Consider the following 18,937-nt stretch of genomic DNA (forward strand, 5'->3'; position numbering starts at 1 on the left):
TTCTATTTCAACAAATGCAAGAAGTGAGGGTCATTTCTGATCCTAATGACTCCAGTGCCATGTGGTTCAATCAACAGAGGACACTGACACTGTTGAAGGTGTCTCCTAGCTTAGTAGCAAGCATCCCTGGCAAGCCAGCTGTTGGTGGTGGTAGTGAGTCCCTGAGACACCCACTGTCACAGAGTCACAGCTAGGATATGCTATTATCTTTTATGGAAAGTCAGCTGGTGTGTGCTGCTTTGAAGGGGTATCTCTGCTACTCCCCGCTCCACCCAAAAAATAAAGCTCAGCGGGAAAGAGACTAGAAATGCTGCTTTTATTAACCCAACTCTCTTCTCTTATTCACCTACTGGTGAATCAGAACTGCTTCTTATTTTGACTGAAGTTCCAGTGAATTAATAGGTCAGTTGGAGAAGAACTGACATCTTTTCAATGTTGAGCCTTTCCATCAAACTCTGTTGAAATATGACTCTCCATTTATTTAAAATTTTACTCTTTAGCCTTTTAGTAAAGGCTACGCATTCTCAATCCAAACGTCTGGAACCTAAAATGCTTCAAACTATGAAACACCAACATGATGACACATGTTGAAAATTCCACTCCTGATTTCCTGTGATAGGTGACACTCACAATGCAGGTGCACAAAAACTATTACATAAAATCACCTTCAGGCTATGTATAAGGTACATATGAAATACAAGCGAATTTTGTGCTTAGATTTGGCTTCTATCCCTAGCATGTTTCACTATGAATTTTGTAATAATTCCACAGTGTTACCCCCACCCCATATCTGAAATCTGAAACACTTCTAGTTCTTAGTATTTGAGATTAGGGATATTGAACCTATGTTATAATTTTATTCATATTTCTCTTAGCTGTTTACTGAAAGACTTGTTTTGGGGTACTTCACAGTTTTTGTAAAGAAAAGTACCTAGGAAATGGGTACTTGCAAGAGGGGACAATGGGGCCGAGGGGAAAGAGGCAGAATCATGAAGGAGGGAGTGGGGAGAATGCAAGCAAGAATTCACTGTATACACTACAGAATTGAAAAATATAAGAGAAGGGTTGGGTCAAAGGGTAGTGAAGATGTTGAAGTGGTGACACAGGTCAAGAGGCAATGTACACATAAACTAGTTTGTTAAATAGCAAGAAATATTCAATATATAACCTAAAATTAAGTAAGGGCAGAGATGGGTTGAGAAGGATGGGTGAGAATGTTAAGAGTAACATTGATCAAGTTGCACTGTATTAACAAACTGCTTTAGTGAGCATAACTCCTTTATACAACTACTTAAAGATAGTAAAAAAAAATTCTACAGGGCTGAGGATATGGCCTAGTGGCAAGAGTGCTTGCCTCATATACATGAGGCCCTAGGTTCAATTCCCCAGCACCACATATATAGAAAATGGCCAGAAGTGGTGCTGTGGCTCAAGTGGTAGAGTGCTAGCCTTGAGCAAAAAGAAGCCAGGGACAGTGCTCAGGCCCTGAGTCCAAGCCCCAGGACTGGCCAAAAAAAAAAAAAAAAAAAAAAAAAATTCTACAAAGAAAACTAATAAACTATCCTCTTTCTGTTTTTTTTTTTCTTTTGTCTCTTTCTTTTGGGCTTGAACTCCTACACTTTTTCTGCATTAGTTATTTTTGCTTGTTGCTGGCCTCAGATTGTGAGTCTTCTGAATTCAGTTTCTCCAATAGCTGGGGTTACAGACAAGAGCTATACCCAGCCTCATTCTGATTCTTGAAATACTTATTGCTTTCACAAAGGATAGCTAAAAATATAAATAGATAAAAATTGTGATTCCCCATACCCAGGAATCCTACAGCTTGGCAAAAGCCCAGAATCAGTGGAGATGGGCCATTCAACAGCTTTGCTTTTCATGTGAATCAGGAAATAGGCTGATGTAGAATGGGGACCAATATTAGCCAAAGTCTGGAAATGTCAAAACGATTAACATGAAATACTAACCTCATGTGAATTTGGTGCCCTCCTAGTGTAAGTCCTGATCACTCTCTGTACCACACTGCACACTAGGATTAAGAGCACAGCCCTCCAGTGTTTCACAATAGTGCCCTACTCATAGCCAACCCCATATGCTTTCCATAGTCTTAATTCTGCCACTTTCAGTGCCCCTGTCTCTGTGGATTTATGATGTGCCACAAATATTATTATTTTTCCTGCTTCTATGCCTACCACCCCAAATACTTACGCATTGTAAGTAACACATTTCTACATAAGGGCATTGAAAAGGCAAGAAAGAATTTCTCAGCAAGAAGATTAGTAAATATGAGTTCCCCTTCCATGTTGCTATTTAAGCTGGTACCCAGGAGCCTGGCACATCATTGACAAAGATAGAATAGGGAGAACAAGGTAGATTCAAAAAGCTTTAGAAGGACACCAGATCCCATTTCCCAACATGGTTGATGCCAACTAGCTCTGGGGACCAAATCCTATATTCCTGGGCCTTTGCAATATCTAGTAGCCTGGGAAAGGTTTTATTTCTGGACACTCTCACCATGACAACTTGCACATTGGAGAACCTGACAGTCCTTTTAGTCCACTATCATTTTTTTTGTTGTTGTTGTTGGTCATGAGGCTTGAACTCATCTTGGGCACTGTCTCTGAGCTCTTCAAATCAAGGCTAGCACCCTACCACATGAGCCACAGTGCCACTTCTGGTTTTCTGGAGGTTAATTGGAGATAAGAGCCTCATGGACTTTTCTGCCCAGACTAGCTTTGAAGCACAATCCTCAAACCTCAGCCCCCTGAGTAGCAAGGATTACAGGCCAGCAGCACCCAGCCTTCCATTCTCATCTTCCTGAGAAGTAAACCTTATCTGACTATGAAAGAAACTGTTATTGCCACACTTATGGCTCTGTAATTAAATAAATAATTGTTGACAGATTAGTTAATGCCCCCTTATAGGTAATGCAAGGCAAAAGAAGGCAAAAGAATGCTAGGGTAAATGACATCCTGCTAATCTCAGCCAGAACTCATCCATCTCCCAGCATCAGATGATGTCTTAGTGCCCTTATGGTGGGCGCTATGGCAGTCCAGACAGAGCATGACCCCTCTTCCAGGGCCACAAGTCTCAATCCTCCAGCTCCCACAGGTACTAGCCACTAATTCACAGCTATATTCCTCTGTAGGAATTGCCATTGGCTTAGAAGGGAGATGCTCACCTCTAGTACCTAGTTAAAGCCTCTCTTGTAACCATGAGGACAAATCTGAAGAGCTAGCCCAATTCTAGTCTTCCCCACAGGAAATGCTGAGGCCTCTAGTTACCAAACCATTGAAATCTCATTTCTCCAGTGGCCCCATTCTGCTTCTCTCCTCCATTCATACTCATTCATTCTTAAACTGTTCACAAATCTCTATCTCAGGACCCAAGTCCTGAGGAACTAAATAAATCAGCCTCCTCTTCCTCCTAAGTTTCTGTGTGTTCTTCATATCTACTGTGTGTAAATACAAATATTGTGTATGTCTCTATTCTATTCTCTCCACTCTAACTGGAGCCTGTTACCAATGATGAAGTTTGATTTAATATGGAGTACACAAAAAGAAGTTCTATTAGCTCACAAAATGATAAAGTTCAAGAAAGTAGTCCAGCTTTAAGCAGGGTTTCAAACAGTGTCATGGCTTGGCAGGGCTCTGGGCAGCAACTGTATACTAGATGCATCCTCTCATAGCCACGATGGAAACACACAGCACAAGCCCAGATGCACAAGCACACAGTAAACCCCTGTTTGTGTCACATCTGCTAACATCTCACTAGTCCAAGGAAGTCACATGACTGAACCCACAATGGAGGGCTGCTCCTGACAAGAAAATCAGCCTGACAGCCGGTAGTTAGGAGGTAGAAGCCTCTCAAAGATTTGGGAGAGGGGGTAGGAATCACCAATCTGAGCAATCACCAAACCCAACAGGGCCTTTCATCCATCGCAGTCCCAATATAGGATGCAATGGCTTCAGTGTAGAGTTGTCAACTTCAGGTTCCAGGAGAATCAATGCCTTCACCAAGTTCCAACAAGTCACATTGTTCTCTGTCCCCAGTGCACGCAGTGCCCTCCCTGCATGGCCGCTGGGATACACAGGATTACTACATACACTGACCAGACAAACCTGTGGGAGTGGATTGTCTTGTTCCCATTGCAGACAGAATGGAGGACATCCAATGAGGAACCTCACTCCTCCTCCCAGCCCCCACTCCAGCTCTGCCCTCTCTTTCTGCTCTTCCTGGTGGTCGCTTTGTGTTCCTGCCACCTCCTATTCCTCTCTCAAAGTCTGCATGTGAAAGTCCTGATTGGATCCTGGGGAGCTGGGCTGGTCTCCCCTATGTTTGCGTTTGCATTTGAGGTTGCCCTTTGCAGATGCTCTGAATGGTTGCTCTTTTTCTTCCTAAGCCTGAAAGATAAACCTTAGTATGCTCTTTGCCTATGGGCGCCACCCTGGCTGCCAGGGCCTGGGCTCAAAGGCCTCTCTGACATCATCTTCCTTTTCACTGGGTCTAGGTCTTGTTGACACACATCCCTCTGGCTCCAGCCAAAGGCTGCAACCTCCCAGGCCATACACTGACCACCCTGACAGCCACGTCTCTAGACCTGACAGAACTCATGTGTCTCCCCTGCGGCCTCTCTCAGGTCTATTCTACTGGAGAGAGATTTATTTCCCTGACATTTCAGGACAGGAAAAGACTCGTTTCCTGGAGGCCTGCCAAGAAGGAGGCAAGATCCACCCAGGAAACAAACAAGACCCTTTTCTCTCTAGACTTTCCTGCTTCCCCATGTCAAGCCCTCCCTGCTCCCCCTGAGTGAAAGGAAAGCTGTCAGGATGAAAGGGCCGCCAGGGTGATGAACGGCTGCTGGCTGGACCCGCACAGGAAGCACTGTCAGCACGTTAACTCTTTGTTCCCCGTGAGGGGGGGCTGGCAGGGGCAGTCAGAAGGCTTCTGAAGTCACGTCTTAGTAAATGAAACATCTTTTTATGAGCAGAGAGCCATGCCAACTGAAAAGTTTGAAAGGATGAAGGATTCAAAAGGCAACAAAATCTGCCCGAAAGTAGTTCTTGATCTCCTCAACTGCTGCATAATAGATGATCTAATATATTCACCACAGGAGAGGGAAAAGGTTAGGAGGTAGTCTGATTGGATCCTTCTCTCTGGCCCCACTCCGTGGCTGGACTGGCCTCTCTGCACCTCTGTTTTCTCATCTGTAAAATGGAGACATGAATTACAAGGATTTGTCATGTTGAGGCATAAATGAGCTCATGCCTAGGAGGCCCTGATAGCAGTGTTTGACACACACACAGTAGAAAAGCTTCCTTGAATTTCAGTGTGGTTATCATCCGTTTTGTTGTTGTTTTGTTGTTGTTGTTGTTGTTGTTTTGTTTTGTTTTGTTTACTATTCCTAAGGCGAAAGTATCAATATCAGGCTTGTTCCCTGCTCCGTTAAGGCAAAAGTTAGAATATGTGCCCCAGATAGTCAGAAATCAAGCAGGATCTAAGTTTCTAGGGCTTCAGGCTCTAAATTAGCTTGTGAACAGTCCTGTGATAAAATGAATGAATGGCCCGTTTCCTGACACTACAAAATGTGACCATTTTCCAGAGGAATAAAAACAAATAAGTTAACAGCTTGGGATCACAGCACACTTGCATGGGCAGAACTGAGAGCCAGAATCCACCCTGGACTGGCTGCAGAGTTATCCTTCCTAAATACATTCTAAGGCTTCTTGATGCAATCGTGAATGAGAGGGTTTGGTAAATAATAAGAGAGACACTACGTACACTGCTAGCTACCTGTAAGGCAAGTGCTACAAAAATACAAATCCTCTGGATTCGCTTTCTATCCCTGTAATGAAAATCCCTGAGGGTGGGGGGAAATAATTTAAATGGATAAAAGGCATAGGGCTCACCATTTCACGGATCGGCCTGTGGGGAGGCAGAGCAACAGCAAGTGGCTCCATCAAGGATGTGGTAGAGTAATTGCAGCCAGCAGAGAGTGAGAGTGGGGACAAGACATGCTTCTTGAAGACAAGCCCCCAATGACCCAACATCCCCAACTAGGTCCAACTTCCAACAGCCTGTTCAGCTGTGAACTCATCCGTGTACTGACCCATTGATGAGGTTCACATCTTCATTACCCAATCCATCACCTCTCAACCACCCCACCAGCTGGGGACAAGCCCTGAAGACATGAATCTCTGGGAAGCACTCCAGCTCTGAACAATAAACAGTCAGATGATTTTGCTTGTAGCACTTGCTTAACTCCACCCTTGCATATCTAATTTGAAGTTCTTCATTATGCAACCCACTGTAAATTACTTCTGACCATGGAAGACTTCAATAGTCTAGAAAGCACTATGTGTTTTGAAATTTTAAGTTGTCCTACTGAATTATAAATAGGAATGAGCTAGAACTTCTCCTGTAGCTTACGGAACATTTCTCCTCTTGTCAAATAAGTTTTATTTATTGACTTAAGTAGAGTCACAGTCCTGAAATCTCTCTGTTGTTGCATACCCCCTCCCAATCTGCTTCTGTAACTGTTGTAAAACCCTTAAGAAGCCAAATGGGGATGGCCACAACATCTGAGGAAACCACAGTGAAAACCTTGTCACTTGTGGTTTGTTTTGCTACAGCTAAATTAAAGAGAGGCAAGATGGTTTCAGGAAATAAATGATTCAATTTAGAGTAAAAAGAATAGCTGTTTTCATTGTCATCTAGATTGCCTATCTTGGCAACCATCTCACCCAACACAGTCATTTGTGGAATGTGGGATCAATAAGGCAGCTGCCAATGAGGGGCAGCTCACCTTAGCACTGTGGAGGAAATGCCCTGCCTTCCCACTTGCTGAACAAGGCAAGTAAAGAGAAAATGAATGAAGAGCAAAAATGCAGAGATAACTCTTCTCTCAAAATAAAATAATAGTCCAAGTGGCAATATCAGTACTTTCAGGTTCTGTATTTAACAATAAGTGACACACTCAGATGGGAACATGACCCAGCTGTTTCTCATTCCTGTCATTCGCACATCAGTGAATAATTGATGTGAGTGAGGATGTGTTGCTTCTGGAGAGCCATCTTTCTCCCATTCCACCCACACTGGTCTGCTGTAACCCAGCAGTCAGTGGCACAACTGTAAATTACAGGACCATAAATCTGTGTCAAATTACAAGTCTTATGACATTCCTGCTGCTGCCTTTTGGGTTGTGTGTGGGGGGAGAGCTATAGTATTTTTCCTGCAATGTTTATTTTAAATTTCAAGTTATTATTGTTATTTTTTCTTGGTGGTTAAAAGTCTAGTTGGATAGATTTCCAGCAGGCAGAGAATTCCTGAGAAACCGTGACAATATTCAGCATTCATGGACATATTTTATGAAAAATCTTGTTGCCTTTGAATGCCTTCCTATGAATGAACTTAGATGTTGGGATTCTGTTGGGTTGAATTTCAGAACATATTTAGCATATTTCCATTCAGTAACCTTGGGATGTCTCCTCAATAACAGATTATGAATGGGTTGTTATTTGATATAAAAACATTTGCAAAGGATAGATAGGCAGGCTTCCTGAAAAATGTTGTCCATCTTTATGGCTGACATTTTTGTTGTTTTGAAATAGGTGGGGTTTTTTTTTTCACCATTTGTTTAAAGTATTTTACTTAGAAAACTCTTCCTACCCTACCTTAAACATAACTGGCAAATTTCCTTCTGAAATTTAAGAACTTTAACAGGGTCACATCCGGAAAATACTTTTTAGTTGGGAAGTCTAAACTTACATAAATATCAAATGATGCTTACTTAGTTTCTCATCTTTCAGGCTGGTAAACCAAGGAGCTGGAAGCAGGTACACATTTTGAAAATTTAATTTTTCATGATGGAAATCATATTTAAAGGAAGTTAAGATTATTTCTTTTCTTTCAACCAGACAAAATATTCCTTAAATAATGTGAGAAAGTTTATACCCTTAGGGATTCAATAAAATAATACTAAGGATCCAATCTTCTATACCTAGAGGGAAAGCTCTGACTTGAGGAGACAAAGCCAAGTTCAAGAACAAGATAAGAATCAAACGACATACAATCCTAGAGAAAGTGATAGGAACTTATCAAAACCCATTCAGAGTAAATGTGAATGTCTTTACTCACAGATCTCTTTGGAGATTTTTAAAAAATCCCAATAGAAGTAAAGGTCAAGGACACAGAAATTCTAGAATAATTTCCATGAAAAGAAGATGTTTATTCTGGCTTCTCTTCTGAAGGCTCTGTCTACATGGGTTAGGTAGAAGCGTCCAATTTTGATCACCAATCCAAACGTCTAAAATCTTATCTAAGCCAAATATTCCCTCTTGTGTGAGCAGCTGTCCACCTCTGACTGGAAAGGATCCCAAAGCTGAAGAGGCTACTGTTTGAGAATATGAACTACTTAGTGGCTGCAATAAGTCAAATACTGTGAGCAATTGGTTTTGACAGGATTCTAAATTAAGGAATGAGTTTGAAGATGGTAGAAAGTCTGAATAGTGTTATTACCATTAAAGAAATTACATCAAATGAGCTATGTAACTTCTGAGCTGGGATGGGAGGGGGAAATTGGGAAAAAGTAAAGGAAGGAGTAACATTGTCCAAAAAAAGAAATATACTCATAACCTGACTTATGAAGTGGTAATACCTCTGTACAATTCCTTAATAATAATAATGAAATGTTAATTAAAAAGCAATGAAAATAATAGTTAAAAATAACTCCACAAAGAAAGCATTAAGTCCAAATATAAGCACAGTTGAAACCTACCAAACTATAAGAAACAAATTATTTCTGTAAAGAAGGGATGCTTCCTTACCAATTGCAGGAGAGTAGGACACTTTTAATGCCTAAATCATATAAGGACATAATGAAAAGAAAAAATTATAGAGCAGTCTCATCCATGCACCCAGATATCAGAATGCCAGTCAAGGTACTGAGAGATCAATTATACCAATTCAAATTAATCTAGGAACTAAAAGAGCAGTTCAACATTGGCAAACTTATGCATGTAAATAAATACAATACATTAAAAACTAGATATGATGTGATTTCAATAGAGGTTAAAAAAGCATTGAATAAAATGTAACAATTCATGATCACAAACAAAAATTATTTACAAACAAATGATAACAAGGAACATGTTTAGTAAATCTATCCCCAACCTATACCAACAATATTCTTAGTGATAAAAAGTCAGAATAACTTTAAAATCAGCACCACGACAATGAGTTCCATTAACACTATGATGTTTAACTGGGTGCTGGGCACCATTCCAAACACAGTAAATATGAAACAGAGTGACAACCATGGAAGAAAACATTGATAAACCTGAGTACATTAAAGCTAAGAATTACTGTTCACTAGAGACAAAAAGAGAAGCAACAAAGGGAGTGAAATACTGGGTTACTACAAGTATAAGAGATTGTTTCCCCAAATGCATCAATTAACAGCTCCTTTAAAAAGATAATCAACATAAAAGTGGTCATATAACACAGATAAGAACTTTTCACAATAGAGGACACATATATGTCAATCACACAGTAAAGACTGCCACTACATCAGCAATAATAAAAAGAACTTCAAATTAAACCCATAATAATGCCTCACCTATTAGACTTTAAAAATAAAGAAGTCTAGGGCTGGGAATATAGCTTAGTGGTAGAGTGCTCACCTTGCATGTATGAAGCCCTGGATTGGATTCCTCAGCACCACATAAACAGAAAAAGCCAGAAGTGGCTCTGTGGCTCAAATGGTAGAGTGCTAGCCTTGAGCAAAAAGAAACCAGGGCCAGTGCTCAGGCCCGAAGTCCGAGCCCCAGGACTGGAAATAAATAAATAGGTCTAAGCATACAATCTATCAGCAGTGATAATCACTAAACACTATGTTGGAAATGAACTATACAACTTGGGGGGATGGGAGACCGGAAGGACAAAACTGGGGGAAAATGAAAGAAGGGGTGACACTGTTCAAAAAGAAATGTACTCAATGTACCTGACTTATGTAACTGTAACCCTTCTGTACATCACATTTACAATAAAAAAAAACTTTTAAAAGAAAGATTAGCATGAAAAATAAAACATTTAATTATTCTCCAATGCAAAGGAGTCCCCCCTCCCCCGCCCTGGAAAAAAGAAAGAAAGACCAAATTCCTTCATACTGCTGGTGAAATTGTTGGATGATTTGAAGAAACGATTTGGCATTTTTCTGTAAAATTGAAAATACAGCCTATAATCCTAGCTACTTAGAAGGCTGAGATCTGAGGATGGATAGTCGAAGCCAGCCTGGGCCGAAGAGTCTGAAAGATTTATCTCCAATTAACCAACAAATATGCTAGAAGTGGAGCTATGAGCTATGGCTCAAAGGGTAGAGTGTCAAACTTGAGCGAAAAAGACAAGTGAGAATGTGAGGTCCTGAGTTCAATCTCCAGTACCATCACCACTCACACACACACACACACACACACACACACACACACACGAAAGAGAGAGAGGGAGGGAGGGAGGGAGGGAAGGAGGGAGGAGGGAGGAAGGAAGGAAGGAAGGAAGGAAGGAAGGAAGGAAGGAAGGAAGGAAGGAAGGAAGGAAGGAAGGAAGGAAGGAAGGAGGGGAGGGGAGGGGAGGGAAGGGGAGGGGAGGGGAGGGGAGGGAAGGGAAGGGAAGGAAAGGAAAGGAAAGGAAAGAAAAAAGGGAGAAGAAAGGAAAGGAAATGAAAAAGGGAGAGGAAAGAAAAGAAGGCACAGACTATGAACCCACTATGTTATCCTAGAGATATGACATAGATCATCCTTTGCTTATTGTAGTAGATGCCATGATGGTCTGTCTCAAAGGTATTGGCACCCCAATTTCTAGAACCTGTGAACATAGTACCATATAAGACAAAAGCATCTTTGCCAATGTGATTAAGGTTAGGCACCCTGAGGTGGAATGATTTTTCTGGTTTTCTGAATGTTGCCTTGTATAATTTTGCAGCTCCTGGTAACCAGTTGTGTGTTGGGTTTTTGTTTTTTTCTAGTAGCTTTAGTCTCAGAGATGGCAATAGAGGATTGGATGTCCAGTTTCAGGCTCACAAATGAAAGGCTGTACCCAAAGACTGAAGAGAGGACTGCAAGGGTTAGTAATGAAATAATTCTCTTAGCATCTCCCAAGGAATAGACTCCTACTAACATCTTGATCATAGTCCAAAGAATTCCATGTTGGACTTCTGTCCTATAAAACTTAAAAAGTGTAAGAGAAAATGAATTTTTACTATTTGAAGCCACTAAATTTGTGGTAATTTATTGTAATGCCAATAGAAAACTAATACACACGTATACAATGAGTTACATAAAGAAAAATTTATATGGCATTGTATGTCGTAATGCATAACATACAAATAACCCAAATGTCCATTAACAGAAAAATCTATTTTAAAAAGAAATACTACACTGTATTAAAATTAATTAAATGTGACAAACAAGAAGATAAAAGATAGCCATGTGCTGGTGGTAATCCTAACTACTCAGAAGGCTGAGATCTGAGTATCATGGTTCAAAGCCAGCCTGGGCAGAAAAGTCTGTGAGAATCTTATCTCCAGAAAACATGAAGTAGAGCTATGGCTCAAAGTGGTAGAGCTCTAAGCCCTGAGTTCAAGCCCCATGACAGACCCCCCCCCCGCAAAAAAAAAAAAAGAGGAGGAAAGAAGATAAATGAATCAGAAATTTTTGCATGAAAGCAAGCCAGAGATAATTTAGTATAATACCATGTTTGTAATGCACAAAATTAAATCTAGTTACTTACATACATGACACAACTACTTCATTCAAATAAAGTAAAATGAGGACAAATACTTGGACTGAGGAAAAAACAAAAACAAAAACGGGTGAAGAACAGATCTCTGTTTGATCCCCAAAGTCTTCTTGTCTTTGTCATGGATACATAAATAGAAGCCTTGGGTAAAGAGAGTTAGGAACCCTACTGGCCACATGTGTGGGGGAAAGTCCCCTCCTAGGTAATTGGACATTTAAAATAAATTAAAAAAAAAAAAAAAAAAGGAAATCTCTCTTAGTCAGGCACAGGATTTTGGCTGAAGTTCAGCCACATACCTATTGTAAGTTGAATTTGGGTATAACCCTAATAATTACAGTTACTCTTTTGAGAAAGAGCCCAAGAGGTTTACCTGGAGATTCTTTCCAGATGGAAGCAGGTATGTGCGAAGCACAGTAATGAAGATGTAAACCTGATGAGGCCATTTTGTGCCCCCATAGTCTTCTCTCCAATCGCTTAGATACTAGATGTTCCCCGGCAATCAAGGATGATGCAACACAGCCATCTAACAAACACCAGATGCCTGACTAGCTTCACGAGCCTTAGTGTTAAAGAAGGTAAAGCCTCAATGTTGAATGCCTTTGCAGTTATCAATCTGTCACCAATTGTAATCAAACAGAAACAAACCTCTTTATTGCATCAGCGCCTGGGATAGACTCCTCATATGCCCTGCAGACATGCTCTGGGTGTGCTTACAGCCTTCAGGAATGTGTCCCCCATCCTCGGTTTCTTCCATGACATCAGTTAGGGTAAGAACACCCTAACCTCTACCTCTACCACCCAGGCTCTGTGTCTTTATTGCTTTTTATTTACTTCTAGGAAATAACTAATCGGATCGGCTGTGCCCCAAACTGGATGTTTGTGGTCAAATGTATCTCAGTATTACATCTATTCTTTCTGTTTTATCTTTTTCAATATACATCCAGAATAGGCTTAATTTTCTTTCGGGCAGTTATAATTACATAAAAAGTAGTATCACAGTATAAAGTTAGTTCTTAGGAATAAAAAAAGAGGAAAAAGTAATTCTTCATCACCAAAGTGAAAAGAATTCGAAGCATATAGTGCCTAATTAGCTTTCTTTGAAATAAAGTTGATACCACATATTTTAGAAGGGGAAATTCAGTTAAGCTGAAATAAATTTAAAAATTACATAAAACATTTTGTGCCCAGGTTAAATCTTACCAGCAATTGAGTAAAGAGCAGTCAGCTTCCTTCTTTGGAAGAAGTTTCTTCATTCACTCATTCATTCATTCATTCATTTGGGTCTCACACTTTTACCTGGTACATGGCTAAAATCTTCCTAGGTAAGTCTCTTGTATAGCTGAGATAACTGCGTGCCACCCAACTGGCCTTGGAAACAGCTCGTTGTGAACTGGGCATCTTTCCATTTGCGCTAGACCATGTAACTTTTCTGAACTACTTTGAGCTTTAGTGCCACCACCTTTAAAATGAGGAAAGAACCATCTACTTCACTGCACAGATAATAATAAATCCAGTTACTAACACAGGAATAATTTAGTACACAATTTCCATAAGGTGAAAAGAAACCCTATGGTGAAATCATAAGCTTTGGGAATGAAACTTCAAGGCTACATCTTAACTCCTACAGCTCTCTTCTAGGCTAAGACACATACCCATTCTTACTTTGCCTTTTAATTATGTAAACTTCTACACCTTTATCCCAACAAAACAATGAATACTAAACAGCAGCAGCAGCATGGGTATCTTTAATTTTTTAATTTTTTTATTTTTTTATTCTTATACCAGTCCTACTACTTGAACTCAGGTCCTGGGCGGTTAAAAATTATGAATTGACTTTCCTACTTACTTAGACCAGAAAATCTGCTGGGACTTCGTAAACATGTAAAAATGTAGCAATGAAATCCCGTTCTGTATAACTACTGTCATATAATAATAATAATAATAACTCACTGCAGAAATAAAGACATCAATATTTTAAAATTCTGCTGATTTCCTGCCAAGCATAGGTGATAATAAGAGTGAATTTGTTTGCTGGGCATTGTGGGGTGGACGGTGTAGGGTGAAGTGGTAAAAATTTTAAGATCACAATGAGGTGGTTCCCTTGGCCTCCCAAAATCTGACAAGTTAGTGTCGTATATAATAAGAATTGGGGGAAATCTCATGTGGGATGAGATCGGCTTCCAGTTCTCAAGTTACCATAGTGTTGTTTCATGATGGTTTCATAAACGCTCCTTGATCCCAGGGCAGCTTTTTTGAAGTATTTGGGGTGGAGGAGACTAGAGCTGCCTGGTTTAGAGCCTATAGTCAGTCATCTTCAGCCAGGGCTTCTCAAGGTTGGCCTGTGACAAGACTAACCTCTGGGAAGAATCAGATGGAAAATTTCTTGCCAAGAATATTCTTTCCTGGTCCCATAGCAAAATGATGAGCCCTCCACCAGTTGAATGTGCTCAGTGAGCACAGGCTGGAAATCATTTAGGGCATCTCAGCCTGTCCTAGCAGCAGTTTTAAAATTCAACCTTTTTCTTTCTTTTTGTATGCCAGCATCTTCTAGAACACATCATTATTAAGGTAGTATTATTAAGTAATATTAGCAATTTTCGGACCAAAAAAAAAAAAAAGAACAGAAATTCCTGTGCATGGGATCTTTCTAGAAGATTTTGCAAAGGTTCAAAACATCATGTTAGCCAGATGCTGGTGGCTCAAGCCTGTAATTCTAGCTACTCAGGAGACTGAGATCTGAGGATAGCAATTTGAAGCTAGCCTGGGTAGGAAGTCCGTGAGATCCTATCTCTGATTAGCCAGCAAAAAAAGCTGGTCCTGGAGCTGGGCTCAAGTGGTAGAGTGCTAGCCTTGAGCAAAAACACTTAGGCACACTGCCCAGGACCTGAGTTCAAGTACTAGGACTGGTATAAGAATAAAAAAATAAAAGATACCCATGCTGCTGCTGCTGCTGCTCTGCTGGTAGTTGTGATGAGCAGCAAGTACAGGCACAGGAAATTGAAAATCTGGGAAAGATCACACACACACACAATTATATAGTTTGCACACTCAAGTTCAAAGTATTATTCAAATAGACAGAAAAGTCCATATATGTATATATAGTTTGTACACCCAAGTTCAAAGTAGTATTATTCAAATAGCCAGAACAGCCCAAATGTCCTGCAGTGGCTAACTTGATAGATGAAATTAAAAACTATTAATACTGTTCAGACTTAAAATGGAAGAAAATTCTGACATATAATACAAAACAGCTGACCTTTGAAAACATTAGACTTAATGAAATGAACCAGATACAAAGGACAAAAAAAGTATGATTCTACTTGCATGAGGTACTTAACCAAAATCAAATTCTGGTGGTGTCCCCTGCCAGGCAGCCAGGGCAACAGAACACAGGACATTGTTAATTGGTACCATTTCAGTATGGAATGATGCAAAACTCCTGAAGATGGACAGTAGTATTAGCTGAACTTACTTAATGCAAGTTGAATTGTATGTATACTTAAAATAGTTAAAATGATGTTTTGTCATATCAATTTTTTTAATGATGAAATGCTGTTTTTCTCTGTTGGGTCTTTCAAACGGCAGGACAGTAAATGTAAGGTTATTAGTTTCTAATCTTTTTTTTTTTTTCTTCTGACAGTACTAGGGTTTTAACTCAGGTCCTTGCACTTGTTAAGTAAGTGTTCTACCATAGGTAGAGCCCTTGACATCTTGTGGCTCTAGAAAGGTCCTAATAAACTCTTCTGGACACTCAGGTTTTGCCTAGAAATGCAGGCAGTGATTAAGTGATTAGGTAGTTTAAGGACAGCTAGTAAGGCATGAAGCTTTGGGAACACTGTTTGACCAGTCCTTATAGAAAGAAAAGCAGTAATGACAGCAAGCCACTTGTGAATCAGAGCAGTTAAAGCATATACTACTTCAACCTTCGCAAGACAAGTTTCATAATTATGGTTTTCCAGTTGAAGAAGCACCAAAATCACACAGAAGATTTGCTAAGAGCTCATATTGCTAAGGTACCAACTCAGATGAGGCCTGGACATTTGCATTACCAGAGCTTTCCCAGGTAAGCTAACACTGCCATCTGAGGCCCACAGGATGTGACGCAGTGCACTGAGGTCCAATGTATGAGGCGGCCGGTTTGCATTTCAGGATCCCAGGCAAATGACTTCAGAAATTGATTGAAAAACAAAGCATTCTGAATTACTCCCCATCTCTTGTCCAAAATAAATGTTTTAAAAACCAAGTATTTCAACAACAAATATTATATAGAAACCTATCTTGTAGAGATTACTTTTCAAGGTAAAAACTAATCCATGAGCAGAAAAAGCTCTGTACATATTTTCCGAGCAACCATCCTGCATGTTTACTCATGCAGTTATTATAATAGAACTCTCTGAAGCTCTTGTCTTTTTTTTTTTTTCTGGGTCCTAGGGCTTGAACTCTGGCCTAGACATTATTGCTGAGGTGTTCGTTTTTGCTCAAGGTATGCACTCTACCACCTGACTTCCAGCTCCACTTTCAGCTTTTATGCTGGTTAATTGGGGAGGAGAGTCTCACAGGCTTCCTGCCTGGCTGGCTACCATGCTGAAATCTCAGCCTTCTGTGTAGTGGCTAGGATCACAGGCTTGAACCACCAGCACCCAACCAAAACTCACATGTTAAGCAGAAAACACACCCAAGATAGGATTTTGCTGTGAAAAGATAAGGACCAAGTGAGTCTAAAAATGTTTTCCTTTCCTACAGGCCTTTTTCATAGTCTGGTTTATGAAGAGCCCAACTTCCCAAAGCTACATTAGAAAAAGGCCTCTGTCTAAACCAAGGACAGACCTGCCAACTGAGCAAGGAGATAAAGAGAGCAGCCTACTGCAAACTCCCACGAATAATCCATTCAATAATAAATAGAAATAAGAGAAAATGTTGTGAATCAGAAAAGAGAAAGATATTTTTATAAAGAAGTTTTTAATTACACAACTTCCATATACAACAAACATAGGAAAGGTTTTTTTTAATTTTTCTAAAAGTTTTGATCCGAAGAATACTTATTACAAAGGAAAAGTCAAGAATAACATTAGACCTTCAAAACAAATAATACTCCCTCTTTCGTTTGTTTCTTTTCATATTTAAAGCAAGGCATTTTAAACACAAATGGAAAGGTTTCCAAACAGGTATGTTGTTTGCAATAAGAATTTAAGTGTATTTAAGAAGTAAAAGTTTAATAAATACACAGAAATGTTCTCTACCACATTAGATTATTTCTGCTTTCTTCAGATCCATGCTGTATGTTCATAGTTTCTGCTTACTAGAAAAATTCAGCATCATCCAATGATAAAGAGCTGGAAGAAAAGGTCCCATGCATTTCTTATGCTAAATGGCATAATTCCCACAGATCACATACACCTCGCTGTATTGACTCAGTTCATTGCACTCCATATCCTGCAAAAATAAATCTAGTGCTTGACAGCTGACATTATTGCTCACTGACATTTAGTAATATATTTCTTTAACATAAGACAGAAATATACTGAAATTTGATACCACTTAAGCCCAAAAGCAAGGTGGAATTAAACCATATGCATACACCCTTCTTCCTCCCCCTTCAATATATGTTACATTTTTCTTATAGTTGGTGCTAGAAAAACAAATGACTTTCCTTTTAAAAAAAAGACAACAAAAGGACAGTGAGTTGTTTTTATTTTTCTATTTGTTTTCTATTTTTTGAGGGAAATGCTAAATCCTACTATAAAAGAGGAAGGAACAATGACAACCTAGAGTCTTTGGGGAAAAGGAAGAGACCTTCATTTATTTTTCTCATCTACCCCAACCCAACCACACAGCTGGGAGTGGGGAAGCATTGTGTGGACCTCTGTGAAGGATTAAGAACAGGCTATGACAAGGCTGTGGGGAATCCATTCCCTTCTTTAAGCACCCTACATGGGATCTTTGGGTCATTGTGAAGTTGGGAAGACTTTTAGGATTGTCTAGACACTGAGGGTCTGTCTAGTCTTAAACCTTATACCTTAGTCCTAGAGGAGAGCAAAGCTTACGAGGTTCAGAATGATCTTAGGGTCTGAGGTGAATGGTGTGGGGCAAAGGAAGCATCTGCTTGGATTCTGTCCACTAATCTGAGCGTAAGTCCTCTGGGATTGCTTGACAAAGGAGAGTGGACAAATGTGAAGGGTCTCCCTGAGACACTGTTACCGAGGTATGGGGAGAATCTAGACATGGCCAGTCTTACATTATATTTAGATATTTAGATACATCATTGTGTCTTTATAATTGTTAAATCCCTTTTTTGGTGTTTTACAAAAAAACAACAACCCACAACCAAACAAAAGAAAACAACAACAACAACAGCAACAACAACAAAAGCCTCATATCTGTCTTCACAAACTATGAAAGATTTAAAAAGATATTTTTAACACTGCATTTCAGGAATAGCACTCAAAGCTACAAACACATTGTACTTTCATACCTGGATGCCACAGTATCCATTTCTATCACCATTGTTCATACCTATGGAGACTTTATACACCCTGATACCATTCTACCGGATAAAGTGTTAAAAAAACAACAGCTGAACAGAGCTTCTCAATGTAAAGCTAGCTGTATTGCTAGAAACAAAAATTTCTGGTTCTTGGCCCAACTGTTTTCGTAACCATAACTTAAGTCAACCTGTGTTCTTTTTCCATTTCAAATGCCTATGCTTCCAGCTCTGAGGCAATTAGAACCAGAACCAAATGATTTTATAACATTTGTCTTACTTGTATAGCAGTATAGTAATTTTGCCCTGAGAGTGTCAAGACATTTTACATATATCATGAGTCTTTTTTGATCAATGAAGAAATAGGCACAAATAGGCTTACATGGCTTGTCACAGAGCAGATGAGGGCCCAGCATCAAACTCAGGCCTCACTGTATTGGTTTTAATGCCCAATGTCTTTCCACAGTTCACCTGAAGTTCAGTGTTCAAGGTCCCCACTGGGTTATAGCTGTTATTTGGAGTATCCCTTCAATTTTTCTGCCCAACATTGTATTTTTCATAGTGTTCAACTTTATGCTTGCTCTTCTCTGTTCTCTCACTTTCTGCTGCTTTGATGAAGTGTGTTGTCCCTGGTATTTTATTTTACATAGGGGAATTTACCAAATA

The sequence above is a fragment of the Perognathus longimembris genome, chromosome 1, assembly GCF_023159225.1.
Source record: "Perognathus longimembris pacificus isolate PPM17 chromosome 1, ASM2315922v1, whole genome shotgun sequence".
Taxonomy (NCBI): domain Eukaryota; kingdom Metazoa; phylum Chordata; class Mammalia; order Rodentia; family Heteromyidae; genus Perognathus; species Perognathus longimembris.